The sequence below is a fragment of the Cyanistes caeruleus genome, chromosome 3 (assembly GCF_971803275.1).
Source record: "Cyanistes caeruleus chromosome 3, bCyaCae1.hap1.1, whole genome shotgun sequence".
Classification (NCBI taxonomy): Eukaryota; Metazoa; Chordata; class Aves; order Passeriformes; family Paridae; genus Cyanistes; species Cyanistes caeruleus.
Genome location: NC_141703.1, coordinates 87,983,479 through 87,996,782, shown reverse-complemented (window position 1 = coordinate 87,996,782; position 13,304 = coordinate 87,983,479).

Sequence of the window (13,304 nt, the reverse complement as noted above, 5' to 3'; positions counted from 1 at the left end):
ATTTTAATCTTGAGAGTACGTTTCTCAGCAAGGCGTGTTGTCCTCACTCTTTTCAGGGAACTGACATCTCTTTGGCAATCGGCTGATTAAATCCCCTGGCAGCACACAGCAGAGAGCATTTCAGCACGTCATTCTTGGTTGCTTTTTTTTTGTTGTTGGGGTTTGTTTTTTGGTGTGTGTGTTTTTTTTTTTTTCTGCTGCATGGAAATAGATTGCATTTTCCCCTGCTTGATAACTTTTCTGCTTAGTGTTGTTTAAGCTTTTAGAAATACACGGTAATGGAGAGTTATAGATACTTGTTATCCTGCACATGCTTGGTTGCCTGAATCATTTCATTACAGTGGCATCTTGTTCTCTTAAGGGCAAAGAGCAGACACCTGGGATACACTCTGGAATCTGAAGCATATGCAGCAACAATCCAATCCCTTTTTCACTGAAAGAAGTAGGTTTCTCTGGGACCTAGAACTTGGAGGTGGGTCCCTGTTGGGCAGGAATGTAACAGCCTGTGATTGGATCAGCTTTGGCTCCAGGCTGAGTTCATTTGGCCACTGTAGTGTAGTAAGGGCAGTTAGTTACTGAAACTTCTGGCCAATGTGCCATGAATACAAATCCCATCATTTTGAAGGAGATAAAAATATCACTTGCTGGATGTGTCAGGACAGCAAGAGTGGCTGAGGGCCTTCAGCACAGAGCAAAAATCACAGTTGTATCAGAAGTGCCTGAGGGGGCCTCTCTTGGGTGGGCACAGCCACAGCACACATGCACAGGCAAAGCCTGCTCCAGTAGGGCAGCAAGTTCTCTGTGGCAGTAACACCTGTATTTTATTAGATCCCCACAAAAGTTATCAAGAAGCATTTTAAATATGATTCAGCAGCGAGCCCTTCAAGCAATGAAGGTTCCCTGAAGCCTAGGCTGCATTAGCAAAGGTGTAGTCAGCAGATCAAGGGAAATTATTATTCCTATCCACCGGAGCAGTGTGAGGCCCCACCTGGAAGATTACAGCCAGGACTGGCTCCTCAGTAGAAGATGGATGTTGACAGCCTGCAGCATGGCCAGCAGAAGGCCCCCACAGTGCAGGGCCAGAGCACACAATGCACAGGGCTGGGAGAGCTGGGTCTGTTGAACAGAGAAGAACAAGGGGGTGTCTAGTTGTCTGCTCCTACCTAAAGGAAAGCTGTAGAGAAGAGGAAGTCAGACCCTGAGAAGGCAGCAAACAAAGGACAAGAAACAAGGGACAAATGTTGAAACAATGAAATTCTAAATATGTATAAGAAAAAATATCTTCCCCTTGAGAGCAGGTCAGTAGGGGAAGAGGTGCCTAAAAAGACTGGGGTATCTCCATCCTTGGAGATGTTCAGAAGTTGTATGAGCAAGGCCCTAAGCAAGCTGGTCTAGCCTTGGAGTTACCCTGCTGTAAGCAGGGAATTAGACTACAGACTTGTAGAAATCCCTCCCCACCTTTTTGTGTGGGTCAATGTTTTTGTGCTGCTGATCTGCCATGAGCCGATGCTCAGCGTCTTCACAAAGCTGGGAGCCAGAAGGGCAGTATGCTTGTTTGGCCCTGTGGAAATACATCTGTGCTGACAGCAGCATTAGCATCTGTAAAGCCTTTCTGCACGAATGTCTCTTCTCCAGCTGGCTCGCCACCCTCTTTAGCACAACTTGTCCCATTTTATACTACAGATGAATCTCCTAACAGCAGGATTTGGGGGTGACTCCTTAAGCTTTATCACCCATGTTTTTCTGAACAGCAGCAATCACTGAAATGTCATTTAAAACTATATTGCAGCATGTAAGAGTTCCCTCCCTACACAAAACCTTCACCCCTTCAGAAGCAGAAAGATTTTAATAACTCCTTTAAATTCTTGTTTTAGGTGTCTGCGTGTTTCTTTGCAGTCAGAGAATCTGTGATGAGTTTCAGGGGATCTCTGTTCCCTTTCAGAAGTTAAACCCCCCTCTTGTTGAGAAACGTGCCTCTGTGATAGCCTAAACTGTGGCTTTGAGCTCACCAGGAGAGCAGAGGGATGGGTGCTCAGCTGATGCACTCTTCACACCACCTTCAGTGCTCTCCACAGTGCTGCTAAAACACCTCTGGGTCTTTATAGCTGCCTCGTGTCATTTCTCAGTAAGAAGGATGATGCTGAAAGAGGTAGGAAAAGAGGATAGACGAAAGGATGGAGAACAGTAACTTGATGTATTAAGGCAAAAGCAAACCTCAAGAAGCTCTGCAGAAGCAAGACTGGAGCTCACCACCTTACCTTGATATTTGTGGGGGTTTTTTTTCAAAGCCGTCTGAGGAAGCAGCGGTTTTGGGAGCAAGGATTTGCAGCATATCCATCAACTTCAGAGTAAGCATGTCAGGGCTGGGAAAAAAGAGCAATATTTCAGGAAGAGAGAAAACAAAGTACTCTGGGCAGCTGCAAACCCATTAGTCTAGTCTCAACAGAGTATAAGGTTAAGAACAAATTACAGAAGGAAAACAGAATTAAAGCTACAGCAGTAAGTGGAAAATGGAATCAAATACAAAATGGGTTTATCAACAAAAGCACTGTGTGCCCTTAACTTGATCCTTTTCTTTACCTCCTTTCCTTACCTGGGTGAAAAAAGAAATTGGTAAATGTAATCTAGTTGGATTTCAGTGGGGCATTTGATGCAGTCAGGGCTGGAAGGCAGCTAGATAAGCTGAAGTGAAAGGAATTAGTAGGAGAATTTTAGGTGGGTAAAATGCCAGGGAGAGGCAGATGATGTGTGGAGTCAAAAAGGAACTGCCACCACGGAGGAATGTCACTGGCTTTGGGAATAATTCTGCTTGCAGTAATGGCTCTAGCTCAGCAAAAAGCAGCTTGAAAAGGAAGTTTGCTGATTAAATGCATTTAGGAGAATTACTCACAATCTGAAGCAGAGAAGTGCAAGGTCCTGTTCTTTGCTCCTGCTAACAGGAATGTCTTTTACACACAGAGATTCACTGGTTAGAAATGACAGAAGAAGAGACAGATCTGGGTGCATTCATCATTCACGAGATGATTATGAGGCCCCGATGTGACGTGATCACAAAGACAACAGCCTTAAAGAGATCATTACGTTAATCTTATTTGGGATGCTATATACAATTTGTCACTCATATTCAGAAGAGGGCTCGGGGCTGGCAGCAGTGTGGGGGAGCTGGAATAACAGTCTGTCTCCATGCCTGCCCCTGCTCTCCATGTGAGCAGATATGGAGCCTTCCTCAGCTTAGCAAAAGGCTGGAATGGATGAACTTCTCTCTAAAAATCCATTTCATCCACAGAGATGTGAACAGAGAAATGAGCCATTATAGAAAGGAAGGAGCTCAGCCATGATTTAGTTGGGCAGTCCCTTTCTCTTCTGAGTTTGGTTCTTTTTAAGGCTGCACAGATTTACCTCTCCCTGCAATTTGCTGTGCTTCCTTGGCAGGCAGAGCAGGTTAGCACGACAAGCACAGCATTATAAGAAAAGATGTGCTGAACACAGGCCCACAAGCCCACATTTTTCTGTTCCATCCCCCAAAGAGTTTTCCCTTCAAGGGTAAGAGATCAATCCAAAGTCTTGCGCTCTTTATGCAAGTGACTTCTCGGTGTTTCTCCCACACAGTGCCTGCTCCCATAAGCTGTCTCAGAAAGGAAGTTTAAAATCCAACATCCCAGAAAAGGCTCGGTTCTTTGGAAAAATACACAACAGCCAGTCTGAACTAAATGTGCCACATGCCTGTGCAGCAGAACTGAAAGGGTTTCATCATGCTGGTGGGGAAAGAGTGGTAGGTCTTGAGCCTGGTTTACACCTGGATAGGATTAGTGCTGATCTAACACTTGACTGAGGGTGGGGGGGATGCAGTAAGTTATAGCTTGCTGCAGCTTGCTTCTGACAATGATTTCTGAGGTTTATTTAATTTAATTGGGGGAAATGAAATTGGGACGAGACCTCGGGCAATCATGTAATTCAGCCTCCTGACCCGACGACAAGATTAAGTAAGCACAACTCATTCCTGACAGATATTTGTTGAACCCGCTCTCAACAGCCTACAGTGACAAGGCTCCCTGGCCAATCTAGTCCAGCGTTTTATTGCTCGATAGTTAAAGAGCTTTTTCTACCACACAGCTTCGGCTCTCAGTGATGAAAATGAATCTACCGATTTCCAGAGCCCCGTTGAAAAGTGCCTTTCCACCCTGACAGTGCAATCTCCCCAGACCAGCTGTATATACTTTTTTGGCAATTGTGTGCATCTTTTGGCAATTCCAACTGTGTTTTTTTTCCCCACTGTTTATGCCTTTCACTCTATCAAAAGCTTTGGAGTCAAGACGTATCACATCTACTACACCCCCCCGGTCTGCTAGTGCAGTTACCCTGTCAGACGGCGAGGTTAGATGGGCTTAATGTGATCTTCCTGATGAATTGAAGGCGGAGGGCTTTTTTCAGGTTTGAAGTGCACATTGGAGGGGAAGCTAATTCATACGTGCAGCTGCTGCTTGACAGGGATGAGAAAGAGGCTGGGGGAGAGGGGCTTGGGGCTGTGGCCAGCTGAAGGGGAAGGAGGAAAATCCAGTCAGGATAAAATGCAGTGCTGGACAAGTAGTCTGCTGTTTGGGTTCTGGGGATAACAGAGTCTGCCAGGAGCCCCTTGGGTAAGCACTGCAAAGTGTGGAAGGACAGTCTGCTACAAGTGTTTTAACAGTGTGTAACATCAGAGATGCATCAAGTCTCTGCACCGTGAACCCCTCTGGAATTCATCACAAACTAAAACATGCTGAGAGGTTTCAGAGTTAACCAGAGGCTTGGGCTGCATCACTCTGGGTGGCTCTTCAGATTTCAGCAGCACTTGCGCCTTTATTGTATCCCAGAGTATTCACAGCATCTGGAGCAGATCCCTCTGGGCAAGGTTCCCAAGTTTCAGGTAAACATCACGTTCAGGGAAGTACTTTTCTAGATGTGTTTACAACATCAGCAGGGAGAACTCACCAGCTGCCTTGCTTCCTCTCACTGTACTGCAGACAGCTTATCTCCCAGGGTTACTTCATCGTCCTCCTTGTGCTGTGGTTCCCAAAGAGCTAAGCTCAGCAGCAGTAGTGTTAGCTAGTCACAGCACATCTTGCAAGCTTGCCACTGCTTCTCCTCCATATCACATACCTGGACACTCCTTTTCTCCCAGCAGGCAAGGAAGGCACATAGCTGTATGTCAGGAGGGAACAGCTCCTGATGAGAAGCAAAGCACGTTGCAGACAATTCTCCTGTCCATCATGTCCTTTTCTCCCATACCAGCTTCATCCTTCCCTCATTCCACCTCTTCCTGGGATGAGGAAGTCATCCTGTCTTTGTTAGATGCTAAGCCTGCCATCTTCTGAAGCCATGACTGTATTTGTGCCAGTGTACTCAGCCCTCGGACACAGGGCAGACTGGGACCTGCAGTCACCCGTTCTGTCACACGGCTGCTGTAGTTTTAGCCCAATTCAGCTATTGTTGCCTGACACAAAGCCCAGGCACAGCTTGGGATGGCACTCATCAGAGACCATTCCCAGTAAGTGGTTTCACAGAATCACAGAGTGGCTGAGGTTGGAATGGAGCTCTGGAGGTTGTCTGGTCCAGCCTGCCGCTGCTGAGGAATCACCCAGAGGACCTCTTTATCAGCCAGGGGTCAATACTGTGTACTGGCCTCCTACTAGACTTTGTGCCACTGCTCACCACCCTCTGTGCCTGGCCATTCAGCCAGGTTTCAGCCACCTCACTGTTTGCTCATCCAGCCCATACATCAGCAACTTGTCCGTGAGGATTTTGTGGGAGACGGTGTCAAAAGCCCTGTTGAAAGTGAAGCGTTTCAGCATAGCAGGTTATCAAGTTGGTCAAGCATGACTTCCCCTGGGTGAATCCATGCTGACTAGTCCTGATGATTTTCTTGTCACCCACATGCCTGGAAATTATTTCCAGGATTGCCTGTTCCATTATCTTCTCAGGAATCAAGGTGAAGCTGACTGACCATAGATCCTCCTTCTTGCCCTTCTTGAAGACAGGAGAGATGTTTGCTTTCCCCAGGTCTTCAGGTACTTCTCCCAAGTGCTATGACCAGTCAGGAGTTATTGAGAGTGGCCTCTCAATGACTTTTGCTGGCTCACTCAGCACTTGTGGGTGCATCCTATCAGGATTTGATGTATTCCTTCTGTTTCAGAGGCAAGCAGATCCAACTGCCTGTATCCATAAGCGTGTCCTGCCTGTTTGACAGAGCACTGTCCTTTTCTCATTTTCTACTCTCCATCTTTATGTTCCTCACACTCCACAGTGTTGTCTGCTTTCTGGGTAGTTTTCCACCATTCAAGCTGAGTGAAAAAGAGTTGTGAACTTGTTCCTGGGCCCTCCTACTAGACCCAAAGGCTCCTGGATTATTTATTGATTCTCCACATGGAAGCTTCTCTAGACAGGGCTTTAGGGAATCCAGCTGTGGCCAGGTGTTCTGCCTGGAGGAATGTGGGACCCAAGGGCACAAGTTTCCTGCCCAGTGTTTCACTGGAAGCAGCAAGTCCTTGGATCGGGGCAGGTGAGTCCAGAGATGCAGCAAGTAGCATTCTGCAGGTTCAAGTGCTTCCTTCCCACTCGGCTGGCTGAGCTCCTCCTCCCAGACAGGCTGGCATAATGATCACATCCTCAGGGCAGTTCTCAGTCTCACCTAGATACTCAGGATTTCCTAGAAAATCTTTTGCATCATTGCCGGGCCTCATTTTAGCAAGGATGCTTGTGTTTTCCAGGAACTCCCTCAGCACCACGGTCACCTGGGGCTTCGTTTCCTCCAGCCTTGCAGGCAGAGTGAGCATTCTTCTGTCGCAGAAGCCTTGGCTCTGTCTGAGGAGCAGCTGCCACCTGAGAAATCACTCTTTGCTCATTCCCTGTCTCCCTTTTCAGGGATGGAGCCCTCCAGGCCTGCCAGCTGACAGCCCAGATTCCCCCCCAGATCAGCTCCCAACACCTTCACATCCTTGCTGTGGCAAGCATGGCCAGCTGCCCTTTTGGGTCAGCAAGAGGGCAGGTACTGCAGACACTACACATGCAAAAAGCTACAGAAAATAGAGAAAAAAATTTGAGAAATGCTACTTGCTCCCCCAGAACTTCTGGAGATCAGGAGCTGAGCACAAAGCCTGGCTGGACAGAAGGATGCTGAGCAGTCTGTCTAGGCCAGGATTTGTGGCTCTCCTTCATATTGATCTTCCTATAAGTCACCCTTTAGAAAATACATACCCAGCAGCAAACACTGTAAGAAAATTTGTTTTAAACAGTAGCAGTTTCTAAAGCACTAACGTTTTAATGCAGTGAAAAAAGTGAGCTGGAAATGGCTACAGCATGGGTAACAGGACAGGGGTGTACAGAGGGAGTCCCTCAGGCCATTCTTTGCTTCTGTGCTTGAACCTTCTGCAATCACCACGTATTAAAATCTCCAAACTTTTCAGCCCTGGCTCTTGTGCACTGTACATTTCTGAACCCTGCTGGCAATCCTGGTCTGAATTCCCTTAATGTGGAGCCTGGGATGGGGCTGAAGCTCATGGCAGCCTCCTAGCATCCTTCACCTTAGACACAGCAGCCTCTGTGGTAGAAACAGCGTGACTGCAACTGCACAAAAGGGCAAACAGCCTGATGCTGCCAGAAATGGCAGGAGTCCTCCCCAGCTGTGGCTGTGCCAAACCTGCTGGGCTAGCTAAACTTGCTGCTGGAGATGGCTTTCCCCCACCCCAGTGACTCTGCAGTGCAGTGGGTCAGGACCTGCTCTCTCGGTGAGCACTGGAGTGCTCTTCCCAAAGCACTGATGCCACACGGCTGCATTTTTATGAGCTGACACTTGCCAGAGAGTGTTGCCTTCGGTGTTGTTGCAGAGTGGAGTGCCTGGTGAAATCTTTACCCCAGGATGTCCTAATCACATGTAATCACCTTCTGTCCTTGAAAGTGGTGCACTGAAAGAACCTGGGTATCCCATGGGCAGAAACACTTTGCCTTTCATCCCAGAGCTGGCAGCCAGAACCCCCCCCTCACCTGGCCCCAAGGGACTGGCTCTCCCCTCCTTGCTCACCCACTCCGGTCCCAGGTAACGCTCCCACTGATCATCCCAGAACACTTCCTACCCAACGCAGTGAATGCAGACAGAGAGCTGACAGTCCCTCTGGCAGCTGCCAGCTCGGAAGGTGCACAAGTGAGGTTGCCTGGGCATGTACTTTAGCTCTAAATGCCCTGTTTTTCCACAAGTTTGCGTTTTGATGAACATAATGTTCTGGGAATGAATGAGCTATCACCAAGCAACATTAACTCTGTGTTAACAAAGGGTTTTGACATTGAATTTAAGCCTGAGGACAATGCTGGCACAAGAATGAGTTATCACAGGCTGGGCCATGGGTACACTGAGGATGGAAATTAAAAGGAGCTTCCCACCTGCCAGTGCAAGGATCTGGAACAGCCTTTCAACAGCAGCAGTGAGGCCAGGAGATGACTTGTGGGACTGGAAGTCTCTAAGCAAGAGGATGCAATGGGGCTGTTTGCCACAGGCCAGGAGGTCTCTGCCAGTCCTCTCTTCTTATGCAAACGCAGGACATTTTCGTAACGACTTTGTCCTCAAAGCAGCTCAAGCCAAGCTGGGTGCCTGGGGCTGGCCTGGAAGTGGGGCTGTGTGGGGTTGTGGATGGTGTCCTGGGGATACTGCAGAGTGCTGTAGGGCTGTAATTACCCAGGGAGTGCAGGATGTGTGTCCTCCTGCCTCCAGCGTGCAGAGAGCTCAGCATGGAAATTGGAGGGGACAGTGTGTGACAGGCAGGCCCAAGTCCAGTTGCTTCAGGTGATGGTTGGGTGTCTTGCAGATCTGAGAGGATTTCTGATGAGCAGAAGAGGGCTCCTCCACGCTGCAGCCCAGGGGGAGTGAGCTGGGCACCCAGGGGCTTTAAGACCAGCTCCCCCACTGGCTTAGTGCCCATCCTGGGTACTGGTTAGTGGCCAGGGTCCATCCATCACGCCTTTCCCAGAGATCACCTTGGCACAGGATAGCGAAAAGGGATGAGACATGGGGATGCCCCAGGAGCGTCTGTCAAGGGGAAAGATGACAGCAGCTCTCCCAGGGCAGCCTCAGGCTGGGTGCTGCAGTGAACCAGCTGCACCTGCCTGGGAGCATCGCCTGCCTCACTCCTTTCTGCTGCCAGCCCTGGACACCAGCAGCCCTGGACACCAGCAGCCCTGGGATGTGGCACACAGCTCCAGCCTCCCGGCACCCACCTGCACACAACTGCCCAACGCAGAAATCCTCGCCTGAAACACTTCACTGCTGGATTGCAGTGGATTATAGGAGCCAGGGATAAAACGGGAGTAACAGCAAACTCGGTGGCTGACTGTCTCTTTTCTGTTCTTTAACAGATGATTAAGGCCTTTCCAGAGTGACGTCTACATCGTGCCTCAGTGATGAAGGTTAGGGGTTTCAAGCCTAGCTGCTGACTCATAACCAAGAAGAGGAGAAAAGGGAAAATTAGCATGAAGAGTGTTGCTGAAATGGCTTGAATGTGCTCAGAGATTAGCGTAGACAATATATTGCTGCCTGTGTTATGGCTGGTGTGTTTAGTAGATGTCTTTAATGGAATCTGATCTTTTTAAAAATACGGAACACCTGTGTGTAAAGCATTTGCCTTATATCTGTAGATCCACTGCCAGAAAGGGCAGATTGTTAACAAGCTTCTCCATGAAACATCTCTAATTCCTGACATTGCGAAACCAGTGCTTTCTTCTAAGCCTAGATGCCTTTGGTAATCTTGGTGAGCTGTTGAACCACTGGATGGCATGTCCTTGTCCAGAGTCTAGCCTGCCCCTGCAGGGATTAAAATTTGCTCCCCATGAGTGCATGTCTGCAGACCCTTCTGAGACATGAGGCTGGTGCTCCAGCTTCCCCATTAAATACTCAGTTTCTGGCTGCACTAACTGGCAAACTCAGCAGAGGCCTGGAACATGACCTTCATCTAAGCTGTGTCACCTCCAGTGCACGTTGCTGGTGGATCAAGGCTGAGGCAGGCGGGGGAGGCTCAGGCTGCTGCTCCTGAGATAACTGGAAGGATCAGGGGAGCTGGGTGAGCGCTCAGTCTAAACAATGGCTTCAGAGTCAGGGCTGTGATCATACTCAAATTAATTTCAAATATGCACAGTAACACAAGAAGCAATTTGCATAAGACGTCACATGGAGTTGCATACAATTTTGCATATTTAAACAAAGTACAATAAAGCACAGCTCGGGCGGGTATGTGAAATCATTTGTGCAGTGAACCGTGCAGAGAAACGACGTACAATTATCACCAAAGAAGAAAACAAATGGCAGCAACCACCCAGGATGCAAAGTAAGCTCAGAAGTTGTGAAACACCAGCTTCTTCCTTCATTCACCATCCTGATAGAATCTTGGAGTCAGGTTATCCTGCACTTCTTTTCCAGCAGGCCCTTCTGGTGCAGAGGATGATGCTCGCTGTTTCATACCACTACTCACTCCTTCCTTCACATTTGCATCCTTGGCTTCAACTTTCCTAAGCGCTTTCTTCATGCATCATTCTTTCTGGGCTTTCCAGTGCATACATTCCCAGGTCTGAGGGACTCTTCCCTCACCAGGCACTGCTCCAGTACCTGTTCCAGGTGGTTCTGTCCTTGCCCTTTAGTGGTAAAGGCTAGAGGCCAAAAGACTGGCTCTGGGAGCACAAGAGCAGACTCTGACAGCCTCATTTTTGGTGGTATCGGTGGTGTGGGTGTTCAGAGCACGATCCCTATGGCTCAGTTCTTGGTGCCTCTGTAGGTTACATGAAGTGGACACTTCTCAGCTCCTGGAAAATGATGGCCAGACAACTAACATAGATAAGGAAGGAAGAAAAGGGAACAACGTCCCTTAAGTGGGAATGTATCATCCTTTGGAGCAAACATCAGAGGGCTGAGACCTTTAAACCTGCAAAAGGGACTTTCAGCCCCTGACCTACATTTTTTGACAGTCCTGCAGCTCTCACACATGGGTTGGGTCAGCACTGCAGCAATGAGGCTGAGTTCTGAGGGATGACCCATGAGCATGTGCTTTCCCTTTCCTCCCCTCCCCAGGAGGCAGGCAGGCAGGGGAGGATTCAACTGCTGCTCCTGAAACAGCTGGAAGGATCAGGAGAACTGAGTAAGTGCTCAGGCTAAACTGGGGCTTCACTTCTGACATAATCCTGGTCCCAGTGAGCTCCCAGAGCCCTGCTTCACCCACCTTGTCTTCATTTACGCAATGCTTTTAATGCCCCCTAGCTCTAAATTTCTATTCTGTTCCCTGCCTTTCATCCTACTTCTCCTTCCAGCCCCATCATTTAATCCCAACCACAATTTCTGGTTCTGCCCACTCTCTCCTCACCCTGCCTTTTCCTGTCCACCTTCATATTCCTGCTCCCTCATACCTCTCTTTAGGCCTTTGCTTGACAGCCTCAGCTCCTTATATTTTAGTTAGGCAACTTGTTTCTCTCTGCAGGACTGCCTGGGTATCAACAAAGAACTGTCACCAAAACCCTGGAAGAGGCAGTGTTATTCTTTTGTCCCAGCCCTCCTCTAACGTGCAGGTACAAGGGGATAATTTGTCCTTTCCCCATATCCTGTGCTGAGAATTACTGCAGTGCATACGGAGCTACATGTAAGCTGGCCAGTGTGAGTAGATACAAGAAACCCACATTTATCCAGGACAATATATTTGGTCTTCAGTTTTGTCATAGAGGCCCTGATGCTTGGCATAAGAGAAATCTCATTATAAGGAAACCTCTTAGGGTTCCTGCTGTGTATCCAGCCAACGCAGGGTACACAGAGCGTCGGATCTCATTTGTGTGATGTTTGTGATTTGTGTAATGTGTCACATAAGAAAGGAATTGGCAAAGCAGAAAAAGCATGGGAGAGAAACCACTTCAGGCTTAGATAACTCATCCTGGTATTGCCAAATGTGTCTGAATCAACATAATAAGATGGGCACAAACCTCCACTGTAGGTGTGTTTAACCACTTCATTCATGTTTTGGTGAATGAACTCATTCAGGCAAAACTGTGTCTTAACCTGGCTAGATTGTCTCCCCTGGCACAGCAGAGACACCCACCACCGACTGCCCTTTGGTTTGAGAAGAGCTCAGAAAGCTTCTGCAGTGGGTGTCACTTTACCAAGGCTTAGAGAGCACCTGAGAGAATCACGATGCCTGTGATTCTGGTGCATCCTTTCATAGGCAAACTAACAAGGAAACCAACTGGCTCCCTAGCCAGGCCAGGCTGTAACTCAGATTTGACCAGTGCCTGCTGTAGGCACCACACCATGTTCCTCTGATAGAAAACAAGTCACCCCAGGCTTGTTTGTTTGCTTGCTTGTTCAACCCTTGTGGTATGTCCAGCTGTCGACAAAGTCTGAGCTTCAAACGAGACTGGCTGCCCTAGAGCGTCTGCTCTCCTGCCACTTGAACGCTAACTAGAAACCACAGAGAGGCAGGACAGGGCCCTGGAGCAGAGACTGGCATTTGCTTCCCTGCCATATCCCTTGTGAGGATTGATCTGAGGCTGAAGATGGTTTTGCTTGTATTCTGGTCACTCCCAGAGAAAACTGGGCTTTGGATCAATGTGGAATGCGTCACTGAATGGCCTATTATTCACTGAGTGCAATGTGCACTCGGAGACACAGCAGCCCTCAATAAAGATTCAATTCTGCCTCTAAGGATCAAAGCAGGAATGAACCAAGGGAACTACTCAACTCTTTTACATGATGCTGAAATGAGAGGTTGCTTGTTTCAGGGCGACTCTTTATGGCAGTTTCAAGTTGTGCATTTCTCCTAATTAAATGGCCATCCACAGAGCCAGGTCCCTTTAGTAGAGTGCAGAGCTACCTGTGATTGAAGCACTCGAGTCCCCCTGCACAAAGGCTCCACATTTGAGTTAGCACAGCTTTTCTGTGCTGCCATGCCCGCTCCACACCCTCCTTGAGGAGCACAGGGATGCCCACAGCTCCACAGGTGCTTTCCCACCACTCCCCTCGTGCCCACAGTGTCGGGATGGCTCTCTCGCAAGGTGCACTGCAAAGGAGAACAAAGGAATGATATCCAGCAGCACAGGCCTGGGGAGGAGGGCAGAGCCAGAGCACATGAAGTCCTAACTTCCAGCTCTGGAGAAGGTCCCTGAGCAGGGGAGGTAAGCAAGTGTTGTTGGTTGCTGCCACATGCCTGCAATACAGACTCTTCCAGCTGATAGTTGCCTGATTTTTTTCCTGTCATGGGATAATTTATAGCAGGTTACAGAAGGCATTCAGTTGGAGGGAATCCCAGATT